The following is a 24,249-nucleotide window of genomic DNA, read 5'->3' as shown; positions in this document are numbered from 1 at the left end:
TTATGACAGAAAGAAAACAATTCTGATGGGCTTAATTCTCTCAGACTTCTCATTAAAGTCTAATTTTCTACCAACCAGCTAAACAATGATACTCATGGCAAATAAAAAGTCCAAATTTATTAGCTATGCACATTATATGTTAAGTTTATTCATTTCACTCTAAATCTCAGTAAAATCTTTTTGTCACAACAGAATAACAATTTTCTTTTAATGTTATTCTCAGAATCTTAAGGCCTTTGCCAGGCCTGTGAGATTAATATGGCTCTAGGTCAAAGGTATCTGTTAGAAAAGGTAGGCAAGTGGAGAATCCAAAAGAATTGATGTTCTGAGATGGAAATATTAAAATGTTTCATTTAAGAACTAATTGTAAGAGATAACATCGTTAATGGAAAGAAAATACAAGTGGTCAGGAGATGGTATGTGTCTGGCCATGTTTCTTAACCATTTTTATGCCATACCTACTTTGATTTACAATGGCTGCAAGTCCCTGTAATCTGTTTTGTCTATCTCCTACTAACACTGTTCCACTGGTGTTGTTGATGAATTACATAACAGGTATACATCAGACAACCCTAGGGTGGTCTGATATGCAACTTGACATTCTTCCAGAAATTCCTGCAGCCAAATTGGTGCCAAAGATACTGCTCCACATTCCTGAGGACTACACTAATGGAGCCAAAAACAAAGACCCAAATATATATATATTGATGATGATGATGATATATATATGTATATATATATATATATATATATATATATATATATATAAAATTAGAAAAAAAACACCTTTTATCAATTCAAAATGAACAATTAAATTACACCATCCAGAAAATTACATATAATAGAAAATATTAACATTAAAATAACAATAAAATGTCAAAGATTAAGTAAATTGCAATATAAGTTGTTATTATTATTATTTTTTGCAATTTACTTAATCTTTGACATTTTATTGTTATTTTAATGTTAATATTTTCTATTATATGTAATTTTCTGGATGGTGTAATTTAATTGTTCATTTTGAATTGATAAAAGGTGGTTTTTTTATCTAATTTTTATATATTTAAATATTATATTGTGTGAAATTTGATTTAGTACTTCTAAATTGAATTTTTTTTCCTTGTAAATTTTGGATTTTATTCCCTCAAATATTAATAATTATATATATACATACATAAATATGTAAATTAAGCTATCTTTTACAGTGGTAGCCTAATTTACAAATGCTTTATATAGTAGCTGAATATTCCTATGCTATTAATTAGGGAAGGAAACTGGATATGTCTTATCTAAGAAGTAGTTAATAAACCATGAAGCAATTCATCAGGTGACTCTCCTCGGTCTGTTTCCCACATGTCTAAAGCATAGAATGAATGTGGTTACATTTTCTGGATGGTGTAATTTAATTGTTCATTTTGAATTGATAAAAGGTGGTTTTTTTATCTAATTTTTATATATTTAAATATTATATTGTGTGAAATTTGATTTAGTACTTCTAAATTGAATTTTTTTTCCTTGTAAATTTTGGATTTTATTCCCTCAAATATTAATAATTATATATATACATACATAAATATGTAAATTAAGCTATCTTTTACAGTGGTAGCCTAATTTACAAATGCTTTATATAGTAGCTGAATATTCCTATGCTATTAATTAGGGAAGGAAACTGGATAGTCTTATCTAAGAAGTAGTTAATAAACCATGAAGCAATTCATCAGGTGACTCTCCTCGGTCTGTTTCCCACATGTCTAAAGCATAGAATGAATGTGGTTACATTTTAATTTATCTCCCAACTAAGCTTTCAATTAAGTTAAATTTAAACACATGCATATATATATATATATAGGCGCAGGAGTGGCTGTGTGGTAAGTAGCTTGCTAACCAACCACATGGTTCTGGGTTCAGTCCCACTGCGTGGCATCTTGGGCAAGTGTCTTCTACTATAGCCCCGGGCCGACCAATGCCTTGTGAATGGATTTGGTAGATGGAAACTGAAAGAAGCCTGTCGTATATATGTATATATATGTTTGTATGTGTGTGTGTTTGTCCCCCTAGCATTGCTTGACAACTGATGCTGGTGTGTTTACGTCCCCGTCACTTAGCGGTTCGGCAAAAGAGACCGATAGAATAAGTACTGGGCTTACAAAGAATAAGTCCCGGGGTCGATTTGCTCGACTAAAGGCGGTGCTCCAGCATGGCCGCAGTCAAATGACTGAAACAAGTAAAAGAAAAAAATAAATAAATAAAAGAAAAAAGATATATATATGTGCAGTTGTGGCTATGTGGTAAGAAGCTTGCTTCCTAACCACATGGTACAGAGTTCAGTACCTTGGGTCAACTAAAGCCTTTTGAGTGGATTTGGTAGACAGAAACTGAGAGAAACCCATGTGTGTGTGTCGTGTCTGTGTTTGTTGTTCCCACCACTGTTGTGGAAACCAGTGCTGGTGTGTTTACATCCCTGCAACTTAGCAGTTCAGTAAAAGACACCAACAGAGTAAGTACCAGGCTTTAAAAAAAAGCATAAGTACTAGGGTCAATACGTTTGGCTCAAAAAAAATTTCAAAGGGGTGCTCCAGCATGGCCGTAGTAAAATGACTGAAACAAGTAAAATATAAAAGATAAAGGATATATACATATATTCATATGTATACATTACTATATATATATATATATATATAGATAGATAGATAGATAGATAGATAGATACAGACAGGCATATATATACACACACACACATATATCATCATCGTTTAACATCCGCTTTCCATGCTAGCATGAGTTGGACGGTTCTACTGGGGTCTGTGAAGCTCGAAGGCTGCACCAGGCCAGTCAGATCTGGCAGTGTTTCTACAGCTGGATGCCCTTCCTAACGCCAACCACTCCGAGAGTGTAGTGGGTGCTTTTTATGTGCCACCGACACAGGTGACAGACGAGGCTGGCGAACGGCCACGCTCGGATGGTGTTTTTTATGTGCCACCGACACATTGTATATATATTCATATATACATCATTATATTTATATCATTACATACATTATGTGTGAATATATAGATAGATAGATAGATAGACAGAGAGAGAGAGATACACACATGCACATACATATGCATGTGTGTGTCTATATATAGACAGATAACTAATTAGTTATATAGTGAAGGTGTGTGGCTTAGTGGTTAGGGCATTCAGCTCACGATTGTAAGGTCGTGAGTTCAATTCCTGGCGACGTGTTGTGTCCTTGAGCAAGACACTTTATTTCATGTTGCTCCAGTCCACTCAGCTGGCAGAAATGAGTTGTATCTGTATTTCAAAGGGTCGGCCTTGTCACACTGAGTCTCCCTGAGAACTACGTTAAGGGTACACATGTGTCTGTGGAGTGCTCAGCCACTTGCTCGTTAATTTCACGAGCAAGCTGTTCCATTGATCGGATCAGCTGGGACCCTTGTCGTTGTAACCAACAGAGTGCGCCTTCTCCCCCTCTCTCTCTCTCTCTATATATATATATATATACATATACACACACACACACAAATCTTTTATCTTTTACTTTTTTCAGTCTTTGGATTGTGGCCGTGTTGAGGCAGATAATTACACACACACAAACACACAGAATACACACACTCACACACACAATCTACACACACATGAACATAAACAGTACTAAACTTAGCTCAATACGTATAAGATGATTTTGCACTCATCAACAGCAATGTAACTGACCCCTACTTAAGCCCTTATACATGTATAAACATTATTGCATACAGACTCAAACTGCAAGATGTCAGGACAAGTGCAGCACCAATGCTATTTGTCAGTTCCACCAAAAAAAAAATGTATACATAATAGGCGCAGGAGTGGCTGTGTGGTAAGTAGCTTGCTAACCAACCACATGGTTCCGGGTTCAGTCCCACTGCGTGGCATCTTGGGCAAGTGTCTTCTGCCATAGCCCTGGGCCGACCAATGCCTTGTGAGTGGATTTGTAGACGGAAACTGAAAGAAGCCTGTCGTATATATACATATATATATATGTATGTGTGTGTGTTTGTTCCCCTAGCATTGCTTGACAACCGATGCTGGTGTGTTTACGTCCCTGTCACTTAGCGGTTCAGCAAAAGAGACTGATAGAATAAGTACTGGGCTTACAAAGGAATAAGTCCCGGGGTCGATTTGCTCGACTAAAGGCGGTGCTCCAGCATGGCCGCAGTCAAATGACTGAAACAAGTAAAAGAATAAAAGAAAAATAATATATAAATAATGAAACTCTGCCAAATATTTCTGCAAGTATTTCTGATATTTACACCACATGCACACATTAACATACATACATTCATACCATTCAAACACACACTCATGTATATACTCAAACACACACATATACATCAACACACATGCAAACACATTACTCTGCTGATGTCTAAATTTCAGTGAAAAAGCCTTGTTTCTAAGCTAGAAACCAGTGTTTTCTCCATTAGCAAGAAATGCGAAAAAATACAAATAAATAAGGGAGAGAGAGAGAGAGTAGAAGAAAAAACATACATGCATGTATGTATGTATATATGCATGTATGTATGTATGTGTGCATGTATGTATATATGTATGCATGTATGTATGTGTGCATGTATGTATATATGTGTGCATGTATGTATATATGCATGCATGTATGTATGTGTGCATGTATGTATATATGTGTGCATGTATGTATATATGTATGCATGTATGTATGTGTGCATGTATGTATATATGTGTGCATGTATGTATATATGTATGCATGTATGTATGTATGTATGTATGTATGTATATATGTATGCATGTATGTATGTATGCATGTATGTATATATGTGTGCATGTATGTATATATGTATGCATGTATGTATGTGTGCATGTATGTATATATGTATGCATGTATGTATGTATGCATGTATGTATATATGTGTGCATGTATGTATATATGCATGCATGTATGTATGTGTGCATGTATGTATATATGTGTGCATGTATGTATATATGTATGCATGTATGTATGTATGCATGCATGTATGTATGTGTGCATGTATGTATATATGTGTGCATGTATGTATATATGTGTGCATGTATGTATATATGTGTGCATGTATGTATATATGTATGCATGTATGTATGTGTGCATGTATGTATATATGTATGCATGTATGTATGTGTGCATGTATGTATATATGTGTGCATGCATGCAAGTATACATATTTCATGTGTGAAATCATATTTTAACTGCAAAATTATTTTTGGGTTTTAACATTTTATTAGGGTTCGTTTATTCGTTCTCTGGAAGAGAAGTAATATCTGAAGGAAAACTTAGTCTGCCAGAGAATCCTGTCTCTAAACAAGCAGACCATTCCAAAGTGATGATGCTTCAGTTATCTAATCCATCAAACACACACACACACACTGAGTCATTTGACACCCAAGCAAAATGTGGAGGTGGTGAGGGGAGTGCAAGTGAATTGGAGAAGATGCTTGCATAACGATGGATGACAAAATTATTGGAATTACTACATTCCAACATCTCCGTCACAATTCCATGTTTCAACATCTCTGCCCTTCTTGCATTTATATCAACCTGCTTATCTCTCTTTCTACATACACACACATATTCTCTTTTACTCTTTTACTTGTTTCAGTCATTTGACTGCGGCCATGCTGGAGCACCGCCTTTAGTCGAGCAAATCGACCCCGGGACTTATTCTTTGTAAGCCCAGTACTTATTCTATCGGTCTCTTTTGCCGAACCGCTAAGTGACGGGGACGTAAACACATACCAGCATCGGGGGGACAAACACACACACACACACATATATATATATATACATATATACGACAGGCTTCTTTCAGTTTCTGTCTACCAAATCCACTCACAAGGCATTGGTCGGCCCGGGGCTATAGCAGAAGACACTTGCCCAAGGTGCCACGCAGTGGGACTGAACCCGGAACCATGTGGTTGGTTAGCAAGCTACTTACCACACAGCCACTCCTGTGCCTATTGGAGGTTCTAGCGAGATTCTATAATATAATATATATCATATTATATTATATTATGAATGTATGCATGTATACAAGTGTGTTCATGTGAATGAGTGTCTATTTGCCTATCTGTACCTCTCTCTCTCTACATGTGTGTGTATTTACACACACACACACACACACACACACAGTCATAGATGTGACTGTTGTGGTTGACAAGCCTGCTATCCAACTGTAAGCTCATGGGTCTCATCCCAATTAACAGCCTCTTAGGTAATGCTATGTGTATGAGTGGACATTGTTGTAGAGCTGAAAACGAGGTAATTTCTACTCTTCTCCTCTGGAAGCTATCTACTCGCAATACCAGAGGGCGCACACCCTCCTACCCTGATGTAATCTCCAGGGATACAGGCATCCAGCAACAGGACCTCCGTAATGCCATGATGGACCGTGAAGTCTGGCGTAGCATGGTAAATTCCATTGTCTCGACCACGGTTGGACAATGAGTGTGCACGGGGGGCAGGAGGGGGTTAACCTTTTGCCAATGGTCATAAAATGATCCTCACCATCATAGGTATAAACAACATTCTTTCTTCCCAGTCTTTCAGGAAAAACATTTGTTGAAGCACATTTTCGATGATTGGAGGCCCTTCCTGTTGCCAACCCTCCCCAGATTCCAAGCCAAGCAGTATTCCTAGGGGCCAGTCCTGCTTTACACACAAGACAGAAAATGAACAAACAACATCACTTGTATGGAAGTGATGCACATTTACAACCGTGATGTCAAGAGATGGGTACACACACACATATATACATGCACACACACATATACATGCACACACACACATATACATGCACACACACACACACACATATATACATGCACACACACACACACACATATATATATCACCATCATCATCTAATGTCTGCTTTCCATGCTGGTATGGGTTGCATGGTTTGACAGGAGCCAGTTAGAGAGTGGTCCAGGCTCCAATTGGATGTTCTGGCATGGTTTCTACCACTGGATGCCCTTCCTAATGCCAGCCACTTTACAGAGTGTGGACTGGGTTCTTTTTACATGCTACCAGTATGGTTGCTTTTATATGGCACCAGCATGAGTGCATTTAATGTGGCATGAGTACAGCTGCATTTAATGCAATACTGGCAAGAGTGCATTTAATGTGGTACTTGCACAAATGCATATGACATGGCACCAACACCTGTAAGACAAAGGTCTCTCAGCTGGGAGAGGGAGTGGAAACATAGCCATTAGAATGGGTTTCTTTCAGTTTCCATACAACAAATCCACTCACAACGTTTTAGTCAGAGAGGGCTATTGTAGAATACACTTGTCCAAGGTGCCATACAGTAGACCTGAACATGAGACCACATGGTTGGAAAGCAAGAGGCGCAGGAGTGGCTGTGTGGTAAGTAGCTTGCTTACTAACCACATGGTTCCGGGTTCAGTCCCACTGCATGGCATCTTGGGCAAGTGTCTTTTGATATAGCCTCGGGCCAACCAAAGCCTTGTGAGTGGATTTGGTAGACGGAAACTGAAAGAAGCCCGTCGTATATATGTATGTATATATATATATATGTGTGTGTGTGTGTGTTTGTGTGTGTGTTTGTCCCCCTAGCATTGATTGACAACCGATGCTGGTGTATTTACGTCCCCGTCACTTAGCGGTTCAGCAAAAGAGAACGATAGAATAAGTACTGGGCTTACAAAGAATAAGTCCCGGGGTCGAGTTGCTCGACTAAAGGCGGTGCTCCAGCATGGCCGCAGTCAAATGACTGAAACAAGTAAAAGAGTAAAAGAGAGTAAAGAGTAAAGCTGCAGATATCATTTTGAATTTAACTGACACAATTAAAAGTTATGTGTGTCTAGGGTGTGTCTATATAACACATCATACACACTAACAACCGTTCTCGGTCTTGCCCAGGTTTATTAATTACTAATATAGATACAAATCACATGATTTCACTCTCTTTTGGATAAATTGCCTAATCCCTTTCGTTTACCATATTTCTGTTGAAACATACAGCCTTTGTTTCAATTTACTTTTAACCCTTTAGCATTTAAACCGGCCAAAAGTATTCTGCCTGTTTTATGTTCAAACTGGCCAGATCTGGTCTCTCACACCAACCCTACAATATCGTTTTAAAAATTAACAGCTACCTCATCAAAATCTCATAGCTACAAGATAATGTATGATTAGTTCAAAACAAAGTGGATTAAAAAGCATTAATTTTGGTAGAATAATGCAAACACTAAAGGGTTGAAGTGACGACAAATTTAGTACAATAACTTTGTCATTCTTAATCTGATGTTTGAGACATAGATTAACAGGAAACTTTTATGTGAGGTTTTCATTTCAACCTTTTGCAACAACACATTTGTACCATGGAACCAAAGGTAGTCTCAGGTATATTGATATCAAAAGGGTTTAACCCTTTCGTTACCAACCCGGCTGAAACTGGCTCTGGCTCTGAGTACAAATGTCTTGTTTTCACAAGTTTTGAATTAAAATCTTCCACCAAACCTTAGTCACAGTTTATGTTCCTAACACTAGCTGAATGATAATGAAGTTATTTTACTAAATTCTGTGTTATACTTAAGATTAATTGAAAGAAACACAGAGCATCTCAAAATAAATACAGTAACGAAAGGGTTAAGACAATGCTAACACTCTTCACTTCACCTGATCTTACATCCAGCAAAGTAGCTGATTCTAAAATCTCTATATGAGATGCAAGTAGTAACTCTACGAAAAAGTAATGGTTGATACCACCTCAACATGGTTGTTCCATACAGAACACTGTTCTACTCTTTTTAACCCCAGGAGGACATCTCATCCAGCTGGTTAATGACACACTATTTGTGTCTGTTATGTTGCAAACGAGGGAGCAAATAACTCCCATCTAGCACCGACAAGAACCAATAACCAGCTGGTTTCTGGGTATAACCCTTCATTGGTACTGGTTATACCTGCCTGCTAGACATGGCAGCTTTTAGTCCTGGCTTGCAATATAACAGACACAAATAATGTGTCATTAACCAGCTGGAGGAGATGTCCACCTGGGGTTAAAAAGAGTAGTAATAGTGTTTTGTATGGAACAACTACATTGAGGTGGTAACAACCATTACATTTATATATATATATATATATATAAATGTGTGTATATGGTGCCTAGATAGGCAGTGCCTACCCTGAATAAACTAGATCGACAGTAGCATTTTCTTTTTATGGCAAAATATGCACCAAAGTCAATAAAATTATGAAGGTTACTCTGATTACTATGCATAAAATGCAAACTATTTTATCTTTTTGTACATTAGGTAAGCATAATTTGCCCCTGCCTTTCAATCTCAGCATTAAAGCTACACATAGAACTGCTGTGGTACACATGCTGCGTACATTCCTACAACAATGTTTCCTCTGCGCGTTATAAAGGCAGAAGTAAATATGCCTCCAACTCAGTTGCGTGCCAGTGTTTCACTTATTTTTTAAGTGTGTTTTACTGCATAAACATTACCAACTGCCTACCCTGAATAATTACTGATGTCACATGCTTGATATATATATATGTATATATATATATATATATATATAAAGTTAATCCAAACAAGAAAACAAAAAGACAACAACGCGAGGATGTGGAACAATTAAAGTATTATTGGGCGCTCAGGAAAAAAGGGAAGAAGGAGGGTATGACGTTTCGAGCAGAGCTCTTCGTCGGAAACATAGGAGAAAGAAAGATCTCGAGGTGGGAGGACAGAGGGAATATATATATATGTATATAATTTAAATAATCAGAAAATGGAGGAAACTTTTGATCAACAAACAAATTGGGCCACATCAGTAGATTATTTTTTTAATACAAAACATGACATAACATTTCTGTGACAGCATTTCTTACGGCCGTTTCTGCTTCCAATATAAGTTGGTGCTTACAAAAGAATTTAGAAAATAATATTTGTTATCTTCATAGCACATCAATCTAGTACATGGAGCTTCATCAGAGTGAATACATATGCGTACAATTATTTTCTAAATTCTTTTGTAAGCACCAACTTATATTGGAAGCAGAAACGGCCGTAAGAAATGCTGTCAGAGAAATGTTATGTCATGTTTTGTATTAAAAGATAATCTACTGATGCGGTCCAATTTGTTTGTTGATCAAAAGTTTCCTCCATTTTCTGATTATTTAAATTTGATTTCTGATAAACTTTTGTTTATTCTGTAGTTACCTGTACCCTATGAGCATAGTGTGCCTGCATACCCATGCCCAGGGATAGCACAGGTAATTGATACCGATAGTAAATACGGATATTTTTATCCCTTAGTCAGTTACTACAACCACTAACTCTTCTTACCTTTTATATCATCATCATCATCATCATCGTTTAACATCCGTTTTCCATGCTAGCATGGGTTGGACGGTTTCGACCGGGGTCTGGGGAGCCAGGGGCTGCCCCAGGCTCCAGTCTGGTCTGGCAGTGTTTCTACAGCTTGATGCCCTTCCTAACGCCAACCACTCCGCGAGTGTAGTGGGTGCTTTTTACGTGCCACCTGCACAGGTGCCGGAGGGGTCTGGCATCGGCCACGGTCGGTTGGTGCTTTTTATGTGCCACCTGCACAGAAGCCAGTCAGGGCGGTGCTGGCATCGGCCACGTTCGGATGGTGCTTTTTTATGTGGGGGGGTGCAGAAATATAATATATATATATATATATATATATATGCATATGCACATACACCCACATTATAAACACACTAAAATAAAATAATATATATCAGATCATTAAGAATGAAATGTCTAATTTTGAATTGAAAGTTTATTTTACTTTATCTCAACAAAAAGCAATGCAGTTAATCAAAGTATGCACCTAAATTATCAACACAATTTTGCCATTTTATCAGTAGCTTATTTATGCTGGCAGCAAAGAATTCTGGAGAGTAAGAGGTGATGAAATCAGGAAAGGCTGTTTTTGCATCTTCTTCAGATTTGAAGATTTTTCCTTGCAAAATGTAATCTAATGCCTGGAAAACATGATAGTCAGTTAGTGCAAGGTCTGATGAATATGGTAGATGAAAGAGTAATTCCAAGTTGAGTTCTTGTAACTTGAGTAGCGTTCTTTGTGCAGCATGTGGTCAAGCATTGTCTTGCAAGAGAATTGACCTGCCTCTATTGACCAATCTCGGTTGTTTAATTGCAAGTTCACTCAACATTTCATCCAACTGGTTGATGTATACATCTGCTGTAATTGACTTACCAGGTCTTATGAAGCTGTAGAATATGACACCAGCGCTGGACCACAAAACAGACACCATTAGCTTTTTTGGTGAATATTCTCTTTTCGCACTTCGTCTTTATCTGATCACCATGCAGAACACTTGCTATTGTTGAAAAGAAACCATTCAATAATATTCTTTCAAAATATTATTCAGAGGATGTGTGGTTGTGCCGTGATTCTTGAAAACTCTACATCCTTGGTTCTCAACAGGGCTCCATAAGATGTTGTTAAAATTTATCTGCCATAAATTGCTTGTACTTCTACAAGACACAAAATATTTCAACAATTTCTTTTAATAAAATTCCTAATGATATCTATATATATAAAAGTGAGGTTGTGTGCTGTCTGTCTCCAACGATTTAGATTCCTAACTACTCCCACATTTTGCAGTGCAGTTTAACCAAAACCGGGTATATTATAGTCGTGATTCATATCGAGCCCTTCTGGGTATTAGCGCGCGTCTACGATGAGTCTACGATTTAAAAAAAATTTACCATCAATTTTTCTCATTTTTAATGCATTTTTGGCATATATAAGGGAAGTAACTCTCTAAAAATGTATTATTAAATCTCAGAACGTAAAAAGCTACAGTAACACCCTCCCCCCTTTGTGATTAGCCATATTGAGATGGCTATTATACTTTACATCTCTAAAAATGCTTATATAGTTATTTCCCTTACAAACCTGAGCAACGCCGGGCGATACTGCTAGTTTCATTACAAAAATGTAGTAGGAATTTTAAAACACTAAATGGCTACAAGGGTTCACCTGAATAAAATAGATTTCTAAAGGGATCATAGGTAAAAAAAATGGCTAGGAACCACTGCTCTACACAAATACACACACACACACACATACACAGATCTGTTTACAAGCATTTGTATATTCAAATTTAGAATCGGGGCATATAGATTACCCCCTAAACATTTTGACTACCAATATCTGGTCAAGAAATTCTACCTGTTTTAGGTAGAAACTGGCCAGTTCCTGCTTCTTACACCTACCCGACAATGTCATTCTAAAACTAAACAGTCACACTATCAAAATCTCAAAGTTACAAGATAACGCATGAATAATTCTAAACAGGTGCAGGAGTGGCTGTGTGGTAAGTAGCTTGCTAACCAACCACATGGTTCCGGGTTCAGTCCCACTGCGTGGCACCTTGGGCAAGTGTCTTCTGCTATAGCCGCGGGCTGACTAATGCCTTGTGAGTGGATTTGGTAGGCAGAAACTGAAAGAAGCCTGTCGTATATATGTATATATATATATATATGCGTGTGTGTGTTTGTGTGTCTGTGTTTGTCCCCCTAGCATTGCTTGACAATCGATGCTGGTGTGTTTACGTCCCCGTTACTTAGCGGTTCGGCAAAAGAGACCGATAGAATAAGTACTGGGCTTACAAAAGAATAAGTCCCGGGATCGAGTTGCTCAACTAAAGGCGGTGCTCCAGCATGGCCGCAGTCAAATGACTGAAACAAGTAAAAGAGTAAAAAAGTAAAGAGAGTGTAAATAAATGAACTTTGCATTTGACAGAGTAATCGGAATGTTAAAGGGTTGAACACCTGCAGTAAGCTAGTACAGATGTTGAGAGAAGAACTTTAACATAGCAGGACATTTTCCAGCGGGTTTCAATGCTGGAAGAGTTTTTGGCAACGCATTAAAGTGTCAGCTACCGGCCTCTCTCTCTCTCTCTCTCTCTCTCTCTCTCTCTCTCTCTCTCTCTGATCCTAATATAGTCAACAACATAATTAGACTCAGTGAACTGTGTTATGTCCAAGTAGAGAAACTACCACAGGAAATGTCTTTTCATTCTTTCTTTCTTTCTATCTTTTTTTTTTTTTTTTCATTGCTACCGAAACAATTCTTAACAGCCGAGAGGTGACATGTTGCTGGCTGAATGTGATCTTGGTGCAGTGAATAGCCTGCAATGCAATACCATAATACTGAGATCCAAACAATTCTATGTCTTTAGAATGAAATATAGTAATTTCTTTCAGCAATACAAAGAAACGAAGATTATATTGCAGTAGAGAAAATACAGTGACAGAATATAACTAAATAATCGCCTTTGTGTAATGCAATGAATTGATTTCTGACCCAACTCTGACTTGGTGTGGTGTGAGTGTGTACGATTGATGACTCAACTCCATTCCTTATGAATGACACATACAAACATGTATACAGATATATATATATATATAGTTGTATATAATGTGTTTATATATTCTTTACATACTGAGCTATATAAAATATATTCTTTACATACTGAGCTATATAAATACATCTGTATCATACACACACGCGCACACACACGTGTCATCATCAAACAATGATGATGATCACACACTCACACACACACACATATATATATATATATACACACACACACACATACATATGCATATCTTTACATGCATACACACATATAGAGAGAGAATGAGAGAGAGTGTATATAGTTTCAGTTGGCCAATACAAATACAAACATGGAAGAACAGATTTTGAAATGAAGAGGATGATATTGTGTCTGTGTGTGTGTGTGTATTTCCGTATACACACACACACACACAAATTTATATATCTCTTTTACTCTTTTACTTGTTTCAGTCATTTGACTGCGGCCATGCTGGAGCACTGCCTTTAGTCGAGCAACTCAACCACGGGACTTATTCTTTTGTAAGCCCAGTACTTATTCTATCGGTCTCTTTTGCCGAACCGCTAAGTAACGGGGACATAAACACACCAGCATCGGTTGTCAAGCAATGCTAGGGGGACACACACAGACACACAAACACACACACGCATATATATATATATATATATATACGACGGGCTTCTTTCAGTTTCCATCTACCAAATCCACTCACAAGGCTTTGGTCGGCCCGCGGCTATAGCAGAAGACACCTGCCCAAGGTGCCACGCAGTGGGACTGAACCCAGAACCATGTGGTTGGTAACAAGCTACTTACCATACAGCCACTCCTACGTATAGGTATACATATAATCGTATATGTATGTAGATAAACATGTGTACATACACAATTATGTATACATACACACATACATTCATTCATTTAATCACCATCATAATTTTATATCTCTATTCCATGCTGGCATGGACTGAACAGTCTGACAGGATACTAATCAGGCTCTAATTGTCAGTTTTCATGTGGTTTCCCCAGCTAGATACCCTGCCTAAGAGTTTCAGAGTCAGACATAGAGTGAGAATGAGAAAATTGGTGCAGACTTTAGGCAAGAGTCTAAGGAGTTCAAGGATGATGTGAGAAACAGGTTTACTTTTGGCAGAGGGTATTAGTGGAGAAAAGGCGGCGAGCTGGCAGAAACGTTAGCACGCCGGGCGAAATGCGTAGCCGTATTTCGTCTGTCATTACGTCCTGAGTTCAAATTCCGCCGAGGTCGACTTTACCTTTCATCCTTTCGGGGTCGATAAATTAAGTACCAGTTACGCACTGGGGTCGATGTAATCGACTTAATACCTATGTCTGTCCTTGTTTGTCCCCTCTGTCTTTAGCCCCTTGTGGGTAATAAAGAAATAGGTATTAGTGGAGAAACTAACAGGCTGTATTAGGGAAATGAGTAATAAAAAGGGGAGAGAGATGTTTCAGGTATTTGTGAGACTGAATCACAGAGTGAAAAGAGGGACTGTGGACAGAATAGAAGATTTAGGGTTAACCCAACTCCTCATGCAATATGTAGATGGGGAGAGCCTGACTGGAATGGCACTAGAAAAAGAGATATAGTTATTTTATAAAAATGGTCTTACATTCCAATAGCTATTATTTAGCCTTATAAAAGACGAGCTGGCAGAATCGTTAGCACGCTGGGTGAAATGCTTAGTGGTATTTCATGTCTTCACATTCTGAGTTCAAATTCCACCGAGGTCGACTTTGCCTTTCATCCTTTCGGGGTCGATAAATTAAGTACCAGTTACGCACTGGGGTCGATGGAATCGACTTAATACCTATGTCTGTCCTTGTTTGTCCTCTCTGTGTTTAGCCCCTTGTGGGTAATTAAGAAATAGGTATTTCATGTCTTCACATTCTGAGTTCAAATTCTGCCAAGGTTGACTTTGCCTTTCATCCTTTCTGGGTCGATGAAATAGATACCAGTTATGCACTGGAGTCGATGTAATCAACTTATCCCTCCTCCCTCATATTTCAGGCCTTGTGCCTAGAGTAGAAAGGATTATAAAAGACAGTATCTGTTGTCAGAGGTCACTTAGCTTAATGGGACTGAGCCCTTGTGGAAGGCAGAGGATTTGATTGTCGGAAGCAACTCACTGGCCACTTCAAAGTTTGCTTATATGTCTGCATGTACAGGTGACTGTCTGTCTGTATTTGTCTCCTTATCTTGACAGTGTGTGATAGTTATAAAATGGCTGTCATTATCACACAGCGTATATATACATATGTGGGAAGCACTCCGTCGGTTACGACGATGAGGGTTCCGGTCGATCCGAATCAACGGAACAGCCTGCTCGTGATATTAACGTGTAAGTGGCTGAGCACTCCACAGACACGTGCACCCTTAACATAGTTCTCGGGGATATACAGCGTGACACAGAGAGTGACAAGGCCGGCCCTTTGAAATACAGGTACAACAGAAACAGGAAGTAAGAATGAGAGAAAGTTGTGGTGAAAGAGTACAGCAGGGATCACCACTATCCCCCTGCCAGAGCCTCGTGGAGCTTTTAGGTGTTTTCGCTCAATAAACACTCACAACGCCCGGTCTGGGAATCGAAACCGCGATCCTACAACTGCGAGTCCGCTGCCCTAACCACTGGGCCATTGCGCCTCCACTACAAAGTGTATATATACATATACACACACACACACGTGTATGTATGTGTGCGTGTAAATACAGACATGTATGTGTGTGTATTTTATATGTATACAGACACACAAACTCATATGTCATCGTTTGTAGCCATAGCTCAGCGTGTCAGACACGTGTGTGTGTGTGTGTATTTCTTTTAATTTCTTTTACTTGTTTCAGTCATTTGACTCCGACCATGCTGGAGCACTGCCTTTAGCCAAACAAACTGACCCCAGGACTTATTCTTTGTAAGCCTAGTACTTATTCTATCGGTCTCTTTTGCCGAACCGCTAAGTGACGGGGATGTCAAACAATGGTGGAGGGACAAACATAGACACACAAATACATTTTATATATATATATATATATATATATATATATATATATGTATATATATATATATGTGTATATATATAGATATATATATATATATATAGATAGATAGATATTGCATGGTTGGGTCATCAGCGTCTAAACTGGCAACCCCACCAGGCTTGCTTGGTGAGGAAGGTGTTTATTGGACACCCTGTGGGATGAAAAACAAAACCCGTCAAAGAGCGGAGGAACTTTTGAGAGTCAACGGCCATCCAATAAATGTTTTAAGGATGTATCATGCGCGGGGACATAGAAATAATCGGACTGAATACCCGATCGCACGGTTAAACCATTGGGAGTGAAGGACTCCTAGCCTTTGTTAGGGCATCCTTCAAGGAGAAGGTAACTCAGGTAACTGGGATGACTCCGACATAAAACCAGTGGTTACCGATGATGTTGACTTGTACTTCTTTTCGGATTATGGCTGATGTTGCTTAGTGAGTGGGATTGACTCAGTGCACAGCCTTTCCTCACTTTAAAAAAAATCTTCTTGCACAGGCATTGCACGATAACAACATTAAGCTTCGTGCAATGGCCATACTCGATAACGAGGGGGCAGCCACCATATATATATATATATATATGTATATATGTGTGTATATATATGTGTGTGTGTATATAATAATAATAAACGTGAAATTCTGTCTGTCTGGGACCCCTGTATCTCAGTAACATTTGTTCTACATTGACATATTATACCTTTTTGGAATCAGGATGAACCCAGGATTGAAAGTTGCCCTTCATTTGGTTTTGAACATCCAGCATTGGGATGTGATTTAAAAGCATTTGGGTTGCTATTTCTAGCAGGTAAAGCTTGGCTGATTCACACCATCTTGGTTGGCGTTTGTCAGATGACAGCAGGGATCAAGGGTGAGATGAATGACCCTAACTTCATTAATTTTTCATAAGAGATAAGAACCTTGGGACAAATTGGCCAACAGTCGGAATTCAACTTGGGACTGGAACTACAGAATGATTGCATGACAGAATTAATTTCATCCACCCTAAACCTCTGATCAAACACCACCAGGGCATACAGTCATAATAAACGTATTATAATTATGCTATTTAGCTGTCTTTAATTTTGAGCAGCAGGCCCAATTAGCCCTCTGCAGGAGGTAGCCAAGAAATTCACATGGATTGCTGCTTTTAAGCTAGTAGATTAGTAGATGTGTGTGTGTGTGTGTGTGTGTGTGTGTGTGTGTGTGTGTGTGTAGAGGCGCCATCCAACCAAAATGCAAATATATGGGAAACTACAACCTGTGTCATCTCTTGTGAAAGGTAGGAGAGTCCATTGTTGTAGAGCTGAAAAAGAAGTAATTTCTACTCTTCTCCTCTGGAAGCCATCTACTCGCAATACCAGAGGGCGCACACTCTCCTACCCTGATGTAATCTCCAGGGATACAGGCATCCAGCAACAGGACCTCCATAATGCCATGATGGACCGTGAAGTCTGGCGTAACATAGTAAATTCCATTGTCTCGACCACGGTCGAACAATGATGATGATGTGTGTGTGTGTGTGTGTGTAATCATCATCATCATTTAATGTTCATTTTCGATGCTGGCATGGGGTAGGTGGTTTGACAGGAACAGGCAAATCAGAAGACTTTACCAAGCTCTGTTGTCTGTAGTGGAATGGTTTCTACAGCTGGATGCCAACCACATTACAGAGGGTACTGCATGCTTTTTTACACAACACTAGCTGCAGTGAGGTCACTAAGTAACTTGCAGGACAAGACCCCTTCAAGTGAGAGGGAGTATATTAAGGGACAGAAAGATGTCTTGCATTCGAAGAGACACATGGCTACCTCAGATGGGGAAGAGAGAGAGAGAAAGATGGTGAAGATGTGAGAGTGGGGTAGGGACCAGGGACCATACAGCCAAGTTATAAGGTGGTGTGTGTGGAGTGAAATGGACCAGAGATTGGAAAGGGACCGATAGGTGGGTGAGTTCACAAGTTTTTGAAAGGAGTATGGGGGTTAGAAAGTGGGAGGGGAAGGGATTTAACAGGGGCATATCGTGTGCAGTAGGAAGGTGAACACATGTGGGAGAATGGAGAGTGGGAGGAAACAACAGGGGTGAGTATGGGTGGGTTGTGTATGTAAACAGGGCCATGGACCATGGATTGCCTTCTCCCAATTAAAAAATATACATACATAACATATATATAACTATGAATAAATATGTTATACATTTGTCGTCATTTTATCACAAGTGTTTGGTTAAGTGAAACAGTGATAAATAAAACACATGGGGAAAATATGGTTTATACCAAGACCCTACATTATCTCCACTAACTTATCCAAATAACACCTCCAAACAGTTTTTAAACACATACCAACCACATGGTTCCGGGTCCAGTCCCACTGCGTGGCACCTTGGGCAAGTGTCTTCTACTATAGCCTCGGGCCGACCAATGCCTTGTGAGTGGATTTGGTAGACGGAAACTGAAAGAAGCCCGTCGTATATATGTATATATATATATGTATGTGTGTGTGTGTTTGTCCCCCCGATGCTGGTATGTGTTTACGTCCCCGTCACTTAGCGGTTCGGCAAAAGAGACCGATAGAATAAGTACTGGGCTTACAAAGAATAAGTCCCGGGGTCGAGTTGCTCGACTAAAGGTGGTGCTCCAGCATGGCCGCAGTCAACTGACTGAAACAAGTAAAAGAGTATATAATGATATTGTTTCATGGTTGGAACAATATTTAGAGTAAAAGTGAACAACATATGATCAGTAAATAAGAGCACGAGGATATAAATAAGAGTGATAACCAGTGCTTCTGGGTAGCTAATCACTGTGGATGACTGCTGCAGCACAGTTTTGTAAACGAAGCATTCTTTGTTGGCTGACCCCTGTTCTCACAGATCAATTGATAACAGGGGGGTAACGTGATTCACAATGGAGCATACAGTGTCATTCCAAAGCAGAGATGAATGAACCAGTGATGACAATAGTGCGTGTGTGTGTATTTGCACAATACAAAAAGGCAGGACCTGATACCAGTCTGATGAAGTGTCACTTCAATACCATACATACTACATAACTTTTCACACGGAATCATTTGCATACAGTCTGGTTAGAAACAAAATGGTACAGAAACAATTGTAATATATAATAAATTTGTGCTACTTTAATTAATCTTCATATATATATATATATATATATATATATATATATATATCGTGACGCATATTTGCCATTTGAATATGGCTAATCCCTAAGGGTGGATGCTACTGTAGTTTGTAGCCCCAGGAAGATACCTCTTCCAGCTGGCTATAGACACACTATCTGTGCCCTATCAGTATTTGTGAAGGGAAGTCATCCTTCCCGTCTTCAACCCATGATACACACGGACTCGAGTTTCAAGGTGTTTACCTATCATCAGCGTGTGACAATCACAGTTGTCGACAAGAATTCAGTTTCCCTCACAAATACATATACTATTTCCGGTGTCGATTGACACTGATATCGAAAAAGTGAAATCAAACAATGATATATATATATATATATAGCACTGACTGTGATATTGACCAAGTAACTAATTAGAAGTATTCATTTTCTTTTTGAGAACCCCGTTACCTTAGTTATATATGGTTGGGTACTACCACGGACATAACTACAGATTTCTGCCCCCACCCGACTTTAGATGATCATAACTTTCAGAAAAATAGATATATTTAAATGAAATTTTCTGCGAATATGCGTTATATATGTACATTCCGAATATACAAAACTTTGGGATAAAAGTATTTTAGGAGGGTTGGGGTGGGGGAATTTCGGAAAATTCACTGGAGCCCACTTCAATTCGTCTTAACTTTCAAGAAAATGGATATTTTAAAGAAATCCTCTACAAACATACCTCGAACTACGAAGATTCTGAGGACATAGGAATTTTGTGGGAAAACAATTTGGGGCTATTTTTGAGAACCGTTCCCCAATCGGAGGTGTTTCGGAACAAGTCGTCCATATTTGTTTCATTTTCTCCGTTTTGTGCTTTTGTGCATCCGTAGATTTCTACCACACACACACACACACATGTAATTAAAAAAAGTTCAAACGGGGAATTATTCCATTCAATGTTTATTATAGAGATTATGTAACGAATTATACTTTACACTTGTATATTTAATTGTGTGTGTATATTCCTGATTTTTGCTTCTGGTGTCTTCTGCCTTTCTATTAGAAACGTTTACTTGGGAATTTACTTAAAGAGAAAAGAAATCGTATGCAACAGATAATTCGTCTCAATAACATATTTCTGTGTAGCAGACCTTTAGCTGTTATGTTTAGCATAACGAGTTTTCTGGTGAGGGCTTCATTTGCCTGTTTGTTGCTTCAGTAGAAATCTACGGATGCACAAACGCACAAAAAAAAACGGAGAAAATGAAACAAATATGGACGACTTGTTCCGAAACAACCCTGAGTGGGAAACAGTTCTAAAATATAACCCCCAATTGTTTTCCCACAAAATTCCTAAGTCCACGGAATCTACATAGTCCGAGGTATATTCGTAGAGAATTTCATTAAGAAATATTCATTTTCTTAAAAGTTAAGACGAACTGAAGTGGACTCCGGGAAATTTTCTGAAATTTCCCACCCCACGCCTCCTAAAAGACTGTCCCCAAAAGTTTTGTATATTCGGAATATACATGATGTAACACATATTCGTAGTAAATTTCATTAAAAAATATCCATTTTTCTGAAAGTTATGATCATCCAAAGTTGTGGAAGAGCAGAAATCTGTAGTTATGCAACTATGAAGATCACTGCCAGGAATATTTTGATCCCCATTACTTAATATGAACACATACATACATACATATATATATATATATAATATATATATATATATATATAGGTACATATTTAGATGTGAGTGTGTGGGAGGGCAATCTTTCGGTAAAAGTCTATGACGTCAAGAGTGAATGTGTGGACATTGTCTTTCAGTTTGACAACTCATGACTGACGTCATGTACTAATACCGAAACGTTATATATGTACTTACATATAAATGAGTATTATACACATATACACCTATATTATGAATACACACATATCTATATAGAGATAGATAGATCGTGTGTGTGTGTGTGTTTGCAATGGTACGAACGAAATAAATGGAAACTATATTAAACATTGAAGCGAGTTCTTTACTCTGTGATGTTATTTCGAGGGCGAGCGTGAAGCCTTATGAATATTAATTGAATTAGTTCGTACGTCTATGAGATTAAGTCATTTATACCTTACAGGTAAATCGTTGATACTTTCAGTAATATAATTGATACTATGATAAATAGATAAATAGAAATTAAACCAAGTGTAGTTAAGTTTTCAGTAAAACACGTAATTGCTGAGTCTACCTAGAAACATAACAGGATCAAAAGGCTGAAAATGTATTTAGAAAAGAAAGATAGCAATGAAATAAGGAGATTTATCACCTGTGGCTTTTCTTCATGAAATATCTCGGCTGAGTTGTGCAATTAACAGCAGGCGGTGGTTGTCGTCGTCCGCACCACGAGAAGGCTTCGTTAAATTAATTGAATTATCAGAGAACCACACCCGCTCATGTATCGATTATCAATGATTATAAATGTAAACAGAAGTCGTTGGCTTTGAAAGTTTTTACGATATTACACGTTTATAGTTGATCAGATATGAATGATTGACGGAGATCCGATGTGTTTTGTGGTGGCTGGAAAGTAGACTCCTTCAATGAGAAACGAACCCCTGGAAAGAAAATCAATAACATCAACTCCTGACCAGAATGGAATCGGATGCTTTGTGGACGTTTTGTTTTGTTTGTTTGTCTTTAAACGAAGGAATGTATCCCGCAAATTCACGGAATTCAAGTTTATATTCCGTAATATATTTTGCTTTCTGTGTTTCACAGTTTCCCTGATTCGTCCTTGCGTGTGTGTGTGTGTGTACGTATATATTTTCTTCGTTCTGCCTCATATATGAAATAATCACAAAATATATAAATTAGTCTTCAAACTAACTACCATACGTTCGTGTTTATTTTAACTAATCTCTCCCGTTTCCACGAATGAATTCGCACACAAATGCTGCCAGACAATTATAGGCCAACTGCAGCTCCTATCATTTGTTTTCTCTATAAACCCTTCTGGCGGCCGTTCGATCATTTCCCCACTTTTCCAACAGTAAGTTACTCTTCTCCCTTTCCATTATTAGTGAATGAAACTGTCAACGTACTCTGGGTGTGTGTCTGTGTGTGATGCAAAAAGGAGAGACACAAAGCTGAGAGAGATCAAACAGTCGGTGCGCGAAGACTCTAAAGAAATGTGACATCGATTATTGACTTGGCTTGTTTTGATGAGGATTTATCTCCCCTTTGCTATGAGTCATCAGCCAACGTCGACTTCATTCATTCCAACCACCAGACTTCAATCGCTAATTAACAAACCACTTTACTCAAGTTCCATTGCAATGTTGACATCATTTAACCCCAGGTTCACTTTGATTTCACAGATCGATAATCAGACTTTCCACTTGTGATTATCTCATCTTTTTTCTTTTCTTTTCAGACTACATCCTCCTGTGTTTTTTTCTCAAGATTTGGGTGCAATTTGAAAAAAAGAAATTTGGCTGATTTTTCTAATAGTTTGAGCGACCACTTAGAGGCTATCTCTGAAGCTAAAATGCAATTCAACTGGAATGCGATCGAAACTAGCATATTTCTAAATGGAATTTATGAGAAACATGTTAAAGAAACTGAATGTTGGTGCGTACACAAACCTCAGAGATCAATTTAGCCGCGAAGTTTGCGTCCATGGGTCTAAGATACGAACAAATCCCAACGTGTGTATGTGTGTTCGCCAAATGTCTAAAATATCCCTGTGTATTTTCATCCTCAAACATACTTAATTCATTGAGCTTGTTGAAAGCTTTGAAAAAAATAATTTTCTTAAATATTTCCATTATTGATCATTGTTAACATTAGTGATTTATAATAGGTTGCTCTACGTCAAACCTGGACAAGCAGACCCCTGATTAGAGAATTCCAGCCATGATCGTTCCCTTATTTTTAGGGATTTCTCGAACTTACGTGTTCTTAAGACGTTAGGGTGTAATTTACGAGAGATATGGTTGTTATATCTCGCAGAAGAGCGAACAGGCTCGATTTATAAATTTGATTGGATTTAAGCGAGTATTTCCTTTACATGGGGCTAATTGAATTTTCCAGACTACAGCCTTTACCTATTGAAGTGTAATGTTTATTCTCAAAAATTAATTAAAAGCACTTCATCTGAACCTATTCTTAAATTACAAATACAAATTAATTGACTGTTGGAAGCGACGCTACTTCTCTTTAAAACATCACAAATTCTCATTCTATTGTCAGACTAAATTATGAAGGGTTTTCACGAAAAGAAAGAATATTGATTTCGGATTTTGGCACAAGGCCAGCAATTTCGGGAGAAGAGAAAATTACATTGTCTACAATGATCAACTGGTACTTACTTTTTCGACCTCGAAAGAATGAAAAGCAAGGATCTTTTCACTTTGACCGGCATCCAAAAGCAAAGTTGATCTTGACAGAATTTGAACACAATGTTAAAACGAGCGAAACTCCGCTCAGCATTTTGCATGGGTGACAAACGATTCTGCCTTAGGAAGGACCATTAGCAGCATTAAGCTTGTTCATATCATAGGGTGGCAATAGCATGTCTATGTATTACTAATGTATAACTAATGACTATATACATTACTAATTTTCGTAATTGT

The 24,249-nt window shown here is 38.2% G+C and overlaps 1 protein-coding gene across 1 annotated transcript in view; it reads right to left on the bottom strand.

The window, feature by feature from the left end:
• LOC115214915 overlaps nucleotides 1–22,798 on the bottom strand; it is a 58,317-nt gene extending 35,519 nt beyond the window's left edge. The window contains exon 1 of the mRNA XM_029783978.2: nucleotides 21,942–22,798. The gene's annotated coding sequence lies outside the window, so the exon portion shown is untranslated. The remainder of the gene's footprint in view (nucleotides 1–21,941) is intronic.
• Between the last annotated feature and the right edge of the window lie 1,451 nt (nucleotides 22,799–24,249).

Source organism: Octopus sinensis, linkage group LG1 (genome assembly GCF_006345805.1).
Source record: "Octopus sinensis linkage group LG1, ASM634580v1, whole genome shotgun sequence".
Classification (NCBI taxonomy): Eukaryota; Metazoa; Mollusca; class Cephalopoda; order Octopoda; family Octopodidae; genus Octopus; species Octopus sinensis.
Note: the sequence above shows the minus strand (reverse complement) of the source record. Positions and strands in the feature narration are given on the sequence as shown.